Source organism: Chiloscyllium plagiosum, unplaced genomic scaffold, assembly GCF_037043375.1.
Source record: "Chiloscyllium plagiosum isolate Xiang-an unplaced genomic scaffold, Cpla_swu_hap1 HiC_scaffold_2, whole genome shotgun sequence".
Classification (NCBI taxonomy): domain Eukaryota; kingdom Metazoa; phylum Chordata; class Chondrichthyes; order Orectolobiformes; family Hemiscylliidae; genus Chiloscyllium; species Chiloscyllium plagiosum.
Genome location: NW_028270140.1, coordinates 20,305,260 through 20,314,569, shown reverse-complemented (window position 1 = coordinate 20,314,569; position 9,310 = coordinate 20,305,260).

Here is a 9,310-nt window from a genome sequence, read left to right as displayed (position 1 = left end):
TTATAAGGTAAAGAATGGACCAGCTACAGGGTTTAGCATTAATGCCATCCTCGGCAAAGGACATCAAGAGACAGAAAATCTTTCAGCAGAGAAATGTTCACAGACGAATCAAGGTCAAGATCAGAATCAAAGTCAACAGTCCTGAAGTCAAGTCAAAACCGAGTGCATTGTGGAAAACAATTTCAACATCTAGACCATCTAAATTTGTGAAATTAGCAAAGTTATCTCAAGATATGAGTTGACCATTTAGGATTGTGAAGAGGAGAAATTTTATAACTTAAAGGCTTGGCTGTGAATTTTTTTTGGATTTCTCTATCTCCAGGAAGCTGTGAATGTTCAAACAATGAGAATGTTCATGACAGATCAACAGATTTCTTTTTGGTATTATGTGAATTGAGAAATAAGAAGATAAGACCAAGAAAGTGGAGTGACACAAGTTCTGCCATGATGTTACTAAATGGTGAAGCAGATTGATAGAGTCTTATGCCCTAGTTCTTATTTTAAGTTCTTCCTTCAGGAATGTAATAAATCATTAATTGAGTGAGGAAACGGTGAAGGCTGCTAAATGGTTAGATAGTAACTCGCTCAGAGCAAACTTAATTAAAACCGGTATTGTTGCTTGATTCATCTTTGCACCCTGCATCAGAAGAATCCCTAGTAACTAATAATAATATGCACTATAGTAATTCTGAAAGTGACAGATATATTTATCTGTACAAAACCATGGCCTTTAAAGACAATATCCTAGATTTGAGAGTGGTTCAAGAGGAATGAAGAATTGTAAACATTACTCCCTCGCTCAAATAACTTTATAATGATAGTCAGTTTTACTTTTACCAGAAATAATTATTAGGGATAGAATTAATAGTCACGTGAAAATAATGGGTTACTCAAAAGAGTCAGCATGGATTTACTATAGGGAGATCATGTCTATTTAATTTGCTGAAGTTTTTGGAGAGGTAACAGAGAGGATTGATGAGGGCCAGGGTTTTGATGTGGTGGACATGGACTTCCAAAAAACAATTGATATAATGCCACACACCAGACATGTGCAGAAAGTGATTGCTCCTGCAATAAAATGGACTGCAACAACATGGATATAAAATTAGCTGAGTAATAGGAGTCAGAGTCAATGGTTAATGGGTACTTTTCAGACTTGAAGAAGGTCTGTTGTGGACTTTCCCATTGGGACCCTTAATTTTCCTAATACATATAAATGTCCTAATACATATAAATGATCTGTATCTTGGTATGCAAGTGACAATTTCAAAGTTTGCAAACAACACAAAAACATTGAAGAATTGTAAACTGTTAGGAGGAAAGTGTAGAATTTCAAAAAATCATCGACAAGTTGGTCGTATGTGGGAATACATTGCTGATGAAATTCAGTATGGAGAAACATGATGTGACGCACTTTGCAACAAAAAAAAACAAAGAGCACTTTTCTGAAGGGCATGCAGGAGCAAAGAGATCTGGGTGTATACGTTCATAAGTCATTAAAGGCACAATTACAGGTAGGGAGAACTATTTATAAAGCATACAGTATTCTAGATTTCATTATGAGGAATTTTAATGCAAAAGCATGGAGATTATGCTGAATTTGAACTTATATAGAACATTCATTAGACCACAACTGAAGTGTTATATATAGTTCTATGTACCACTCGTGGGGAAGGATATGAATGCATTGGAAACAGTGCAAAAAAGGTTTACATGAATGGTCCCAGGGAGAAATGTGAATGAGAAGCTTCACTTATGAGTATAGTTTAGAGACTTTGGGTCTGTTTACCATGGAGATGTGAAGACTGAAGGGAGATTCGATAAATGTGTTTTTGATATCTTGAGGGATCTCAACAAAATTGTTTGGAAGAAACTGTTCCCAGTTATGAAAGGATCAAGAACTAGAGGGCACTGTTTGAAAATGTCTTGCAAAAGAAGCAATTCCAAGTTGAGAATCATTTTTTTCTCATAGCAAGTGTACCAGGTTTGGAATGCAGTGTCTGGCAATGTGGTGAAGGCAGGTTACTCTGAACCATTCAAGAGAGCACTAGATGATTATTTAAATAGAAAGAATATACATGGCTCTGGTGAACAGGCATCAAAATGTTCAGAGAGCCAGTGCAGACACAGTGGGCTGAATGGCCTATTTCAGCACCATAACAATTATGTGATTCAATGATATGTCAGAAGGCATACCAGCACAATTTAATCCAGCTCTTCAATTCAATGACAATAAAAATTCAAACCAGATCAAACGTGTGTCAATTTATTTGCACAAGGTGAAATTATTTCTAGCATAAGGTGGACAATGCTTTGTTTGTTGTTAGTTCTGGCATTTAGAAGCAATTTGTCCATTATATGCCATTGGACATTGGTGGTCTATTCAGGACACTGTTCCATAACTGTCATTGCAGCAGTAACTGCAGTTGTTTATTTTGTTTTAGTCATAGAAGATCAACAACATAAGTAATAGCCGGTTAGGGATTGCATTCAGTGGTTACTAGCACTGTAGTTGGCAGAGCAGATTGCTGAGGCATGCAAAGAGCAGCTTGTGAGGTTGAGTGTAATAGAAAATATACAATGAGACACTGCAGGTACTCATAGACTTTGGTGCATTGCCCTAGATATGAATGATCTATGGTTCTCATTCTGGACCCAAAGCTAAACGGGAATCATGTAACGAAGTACCACCAATTAGGAGAAAACTGTTGTAGGAGAAATCAAATAGTAGTGCAATGCTATCAGTGAATATCATAAGAAGCACTGAAACTCTGTTATTCAGTTTTGTTTCAGTGAAGTCAGTAACCTTCATAATGATCAGTTTTCTGTCCACAAATGCATCACAGAGATCACAGTTTATTTTGCTATGATGCTTGTTCATCCAGCTCACGTGGATATAATTCAAACAAGACATTATCTTGTGGGCATGTCATAGAGTCATACAGCACGGAAACAGACGCAAACAATCCATGCCAACCACAATCCCAAACTAAATGAATCCACATGCCTGCACTTGGCCCATATCCCTCCAAACGTTTCTTGTGCATGCACTTATCCAAATGTCTTTTAAATATTTAACCGTACCTGCATCCACAACTTCTTCTGGAAGTTCATTTCACATACAAACCACTTTTGGTGTAAAAAAATTGCCCACCATGTCTTTTTAAAATCGTTCTCCTCTCATGTTAAAAATATGCCCTAGTCTTGAAATCCGCAACCCCAGGGAAAAGACGTCTGCCATTCATTTTAACGATACCCCTCATGATTTTATAAACCTCTTTAAGGTGACCCTTCAACCTTCTACACTCCAGTGAAAAAGTATCAGCCTATCCAATCTCTCCTTATAACTCAAATCCTCCATTCCTGGCAACATCCTGGTAAATCTTTTCTGAACCCTCTCCAGGTTAATAATATCCTTCCTATAACCATGTGACTAGAACTGGACACAGTACTCCAGAAGAGGCCTCACCAACCTTAACCTGACATCCCAACTCCTATAATCAAAAGATCTGAGCAATGAAGGCAAGTGCTAAATACTTTCTAAACCACCCTCTCTACCTGTGATACAAACTTCAAAGAGTTATGTACATGAACCTCTATGTCTCTCTGTTCTACTGCACACCAGAGGAGTATAAGGATTTATTAATCATAACTATTCCTTTTTTTATATTACAATCCAATATGAGACAGATGTCCCTGTGATGTGTAACTGCTTGATACACTGATTTGAAGGCACTCCACACTTTATTTCTAATAGTAGTGGAAATTAAAAGGTTGTCTGCTTAGACATTTAGTGAATCCATTATTGCTGATGATACCAGCAAACTGCTTACAGACAATAGCAAAGCACACATGCAGTGAAGCTAATGTCAATGTGAAGCATTGTGGGCATTCAGCAGCAGCAAAATTGTATTTTACCACAACCTGTAACGGGGCGGCACGGTGGCACAGTGGTTAGCACTGCTGCCTCGCAGCGCCAGAGATCCGGGTTCAATTCCCGCCTCAGGCGACTGACTGTGTGGAGTTTGCACGTTCTCCCCGTGTCTGCGTGGGTTTCCTCCGGGTGCTCCGGTTTCCTCCCACAGTCCAAAGATGTGCAGGTTAGGTGAATTGGCCATGCTAAATTGCCCGTAGTGTTAGGTAAGGGGTAAATGTAGGGGTATGGGTGGGTTACGCTTCGGCGGGTCGGTGTGGACTTGTTGGGCCGAAGGGCCTGTTTCCACACTGTAAAGTAATCTAATCTAATCTAATCTAAACCTCATGGTCCAGCATGTCCCCCACTCTACCAACACCATCAAGTTGGGAGATTGACCCTGAGTCTATGAAGTATGCGGGAGGGCATGCCAGAAACAGCATCAGAAATGGAAAGGGACTGCCTTTGGCATCAAGGCAGCATTATTAATTGTTTGATTATTGCATCAACAAGTCCTAGCCAATCTGGAATCAAAGGGAAGCATGAAGGAAACATTCTGCTAATTGAAATCATAACTAACACAAGAAAGATGATTGTGGTATTTGAAAGTTACATGTCTAAGCCAAAAACATTCCTGCAGGAGTTCCTCTGGACCCTTATACCTTCAGATGGTTCATCAATGAATTTCCCTCCATAATAAGACCAGACTGGGAATGTTTGCTGATGTTTGCAAGTGTTCAGTACCTTATGGCACCTCAACTACTAAAACAAACTGTGTTCATAAATAGCAAAACCCAGGCAATATCCAGGTTTAGGTGGAAAAGTGACACATTCATACTACATATGTGCCAGGCAATGACCATCTCTAACAATAGTGAATCTAATCATCGGCCCTAGACATTCAGGGACTAACACTTACGAAGGATCACCAACTATCAACTGCTGGGGATTGCCAATTACCAAAAACCAACTGGATCGTATACATATAAAATAATGGCTTGGTGGCAGCACTCTACCCTAACCACAAGCCACCAGCGGTTGGCACCCAGGCATCACATTATATTACAGAATCTGGAACCATTAAACAATAAGCAGGAAGTTTTACTGTAAAAATAGTCAACAAATGCTACAGAGCTTTGGTCTTCGAAATGATCCCACTTTACAGAATTTAGAAGCCATGGTAGAGAAGCGTTGAATTCAAAGAGGCAGAAACATTTGGCAAGGTCGGCTGGCATAAATACAACACCTCCTTGGTCTTTCAGAAAGGAATGACCAGTAATGTTTGGGATAATTTGGCTCATGCAACATATTTCTGCTCATTTTCTTTGGTTTATTTATTGACACATAATTACAATATTAGATGTGTCAGTTAACAACATGGTTTCCTTGCTAACCTGCTGGAATTCCAAAAAATGTAATAACTTTCAAAGTACTCTGTGTCTTAACCTATTTTCTAATCAACCTGCTCAGCAATGTTATTTCACACCTTTGAAAGAAATGGGACTTGAACCCAAGTTGCCTGGTCCAGAGGCAGGAACACTACCACTCTGTCTTAATTCAGGTATTTTAATCTCATATCAAAGCAGCAGTTTCCAGAAATATACCTGTACCTCCCACATATACATCATTGAGGGCCAGAGGAAGTCGTAGAAGTGAATACAATTACACTTAAAAAACATGTTTTTGATTATTTGATTAGATTTGGATGGGTACACAGAGGAATATGGAGGGATATGGACCAAAACCAGGCAAATGGGACTGGTTCAGTTTAGGATACCTGTCCACATAAGTTGGACTGAAGGGTCTGGCTCCATGCTGTATGTCTCTGACTGTATGACAGCCATAGACACTGCTTTCAGGGAGAGTTGAATTATAAATGATGCAGAAATCAGCAGACTTTGGAATGTGGATTCAATAAGATGCATTGTAAAGGTCCAAGGATAACAAATCTAGTAAACACTGAGAGATCATGGGAATACTTGACATTGTCCATAAGACTGCCCATCACTGACCATACAGTTACATGATTAATTTACTTGGGTGTATATGTAATTAATAATATCATTGGTCTGTAATTGCTAATGGTGGGATAAAATAAATGTATATCTTGCCTTTGTTCAGGGAAGAGTCTTCTGGACCCCAGAGGTTTCTTCCCACTAATATAACATCAATAAACTGTTTGATGCTGGAAATAGACTCCGGGTGTAGTGACTTCTTTAGTCATTCTGCCCCAACAAAGCAGTTGTGGAGGGAGTGCAGCCCAGGCATCTTTTACAGGAACAAGTTGTCTCAGGACTAATGGAAACTCTTCGAACTACATCTTTGTTAAATTATTTGTCATTTCATAACGACATATGAAAGCATTTCACTGTATTTTATTGTAATTTTACTGTAAAATGCACCTGATAATAACACTGAAGAACACCAAAGTTTAGTGTTCTTCTTTAGTAAATCCATCAACGATGCCACACACACTCTCTCCCTTCCCGACATGCACATACACATATAAGTCTATGGGGTGAGTTTGCATTTGCAGAATTGTCATAGAGTCATAGAGATGCACAGCACAGAAACAGACCCTTCGGTCCAACCTGTCCATGCCGACCAGATATCCCAACCCAATCTAGTCCCATCTGCCAGCACACAGCCCATATCCCTCCAAACCCTTCCTATTCATATACCCATCCAAATGCCTTTTAAATGTTGCAATTGTACCAGCCTCCACCACATCCTCTGGCAGCTCATTCCATACACGTGCCACCCTCTGGGTGAAAATGTTGCCCCTTAGGTCTCTTTTATATCTTTCCCCTCTCACCCTAAACCTATCCCCTCTAGTTCTGGACTCCCCCATCCCAGGGAAAAGACCTTGTCTATCGTATCCATGCCCCTCATAATTTTGTAAACCACGATAAAGTCACCCCTCAGCCTTGTTCAAAAAGCATACAATCTATAGGCAGTCAATCCATGTGACATTTTAGAAATCACTACTTTGTAAATAGAACCAGTCTGACTCAAGATTGGAATACATACAGACTCTAACCCCACAGCTTTAATGCATTGTCTGAGCTGAAATGTCACTTTTCTCATAAAACCTTAAGTTATCTCAGGAATGTGACTTGAAAGAAGTTCTGGGATTTACATTTTAATGAATTGAAACCTGCAAACCATTCTAAAGGATGAAATACTTAACAGTAATCCAGGTTTGTTCAAGATATCCTATCAGTTGCATGTCATTATAGTCTTTTACTATACATTCCGTGCCCCCCAGGTGAGCGTCACTTCCATTGGTGACGTTACCCATGATCCCATAACAACACCCACTCCAGAGACAGTCTCCGCTCCCACTTCCAACTCCAGCCCTACACCAGGTCCTAGCTCCCAGCCCTGCTGTGTTTTTACCATCCTCCCCAAGACCTCCTCCTCACTGGGGATGAACAATCAATCCTCAGTAAAGGCCTCACCTTCATTCCTCTACGCTCCCGAATCAATGAATTAAACATCGAACTTTTCTTCTGCCACCTCCGTGCTTACCTTTTCCACCAGGACTCCCACCCACCCTCCAAGGACTTCTTCTCCCACCACCAACACGCTCCATCCGCCTGGACACTCTGTGCCGTTACCCACCCTCGATCTCTTCATCTCCAACTGCCGCTGTGACACTGACCGCCTTAACCTGTCCACCCCACTCACCAACCTCTCACCCTCGCAACATGCAGCCCTCCAATCCCATCACCAAATTAGCAGACAAGGGAGGTGCATTGATAGTTTAGCACACTGACCTCTACATCGCTGAAGCCAGACGCCAACTCGTGGACACCTCCTCCTACTACCCCTCGACCATGACCTCACCTCCCATCACAAAACTATCATCTCCCAAACCATCCACAACCTCATCACCATAGGGAATCTCCTACCAACAGCCTCTAACCTCATAGTCTGGGAACCCTGCACCACCTGATTCTACCTCTTACCCAAAATCCACAAACCTGACTGCCCTGGTCGACCCATCGTCTCAGCCTGCTTCTGCCCCATTGAACATATCTCTGCATAACTTGACACCATCCTGTCCCCCTTGGTCTAGGATCACCCCACATATGTTTGGGACACCACCCACGCCCTACACCTCCTCCATGACTTTCGTTTTCTTGGCCCCCAACACCTCATCTTCGACGTGGACATCCAGTCACTGTACTTATCGTTCTGCCACGATGAAGGTCTGCAAGCTCTCCGTTTTTTTCCACTCTCACTGACCCAACCAGTACCCATCCACCCACATACCCACTTGATTGGCAAAACTGGTCCTACCCTCAACAACTTCTTCAAATCCTCCTACTTCCTTCAGACCAAAGAGGTAGCCATGGGTACCTGCATGGGCCCCAACTATGCCTGCCTCTTCATTGGTATGTGGAACAGTCTATCTTCCGCAGCTCCACCAGCACCATTCCCCAATCATTTCCTCTGCTATATCAATGACTGTATCGGAGCCACTCATGCTCCCACGAGGAGGTTGTACAGTTCATCAACTTCACAAACAACTTCCACCACAACCTCAAGTTTACCTGGTCCATCTCAGACACCTCCCTCCCCTTCCTGGACCTCTCCATTTCCATTTCCGGCGACCAACTCAACATAGACGTCTATTTCAAACCCACCGACTCCTAACAGCTACCTGGACTACACCACCTCCCACCCTCTCTCCTGTAAAAATGCTATCCCTTATTCTCATTTCCTCTACCTTCGTCATATCTGCTCTCAGGAGGACCAATTGCACCGTAGAACATTTCAAATGGCCTCCTTCTTCAAAGAAGAGAAAATGAGGTCTGCAGATGCTGGAGATCAGAGATGGAAATGTGTTGCTGGAGAAGTGCAGCAGGTCAGGCAGCATCTAGGGAACAGGAGAATCGACGTTTCGGGCATTAGCCCTTCTTCAGGAAGAAGGGCTAATGCCCGAAACGTCGATTCTCCTGTTCCCTAGATGCTGCCTGACCTGCTGCGCTTCTCCAGCAACACATTTCCATCTCCTTCTTCAAAGAGCACAATTTCCCCCCCCATGTGGTCGATGATGCCCTCTAGTGCATCTCCTCCACTTCTGCATCTCCGCCCTTGAACCCCACCCCTCCAATTGCAACAAAGACAGACCCCTCCTGGTCCTCACCTTCCATCCCACCAACCTCCAGATACATCACATCATCTTCCACCACTTTCACCACCTACAAACAGACCACACCACAGGGATATATTTCCCTCCCCACCCTGTCTGCATTCTATAGAAACCATTCCCTCAGTGACTCTCTTGTTAGGTCCACACTCCGCACCAACCTACCCTCCACTCCCAGCACCTTCCCTTGCCACTGCAAGATGTGCAAGACCTGATCAGACACCTCACCCCTCAACTCC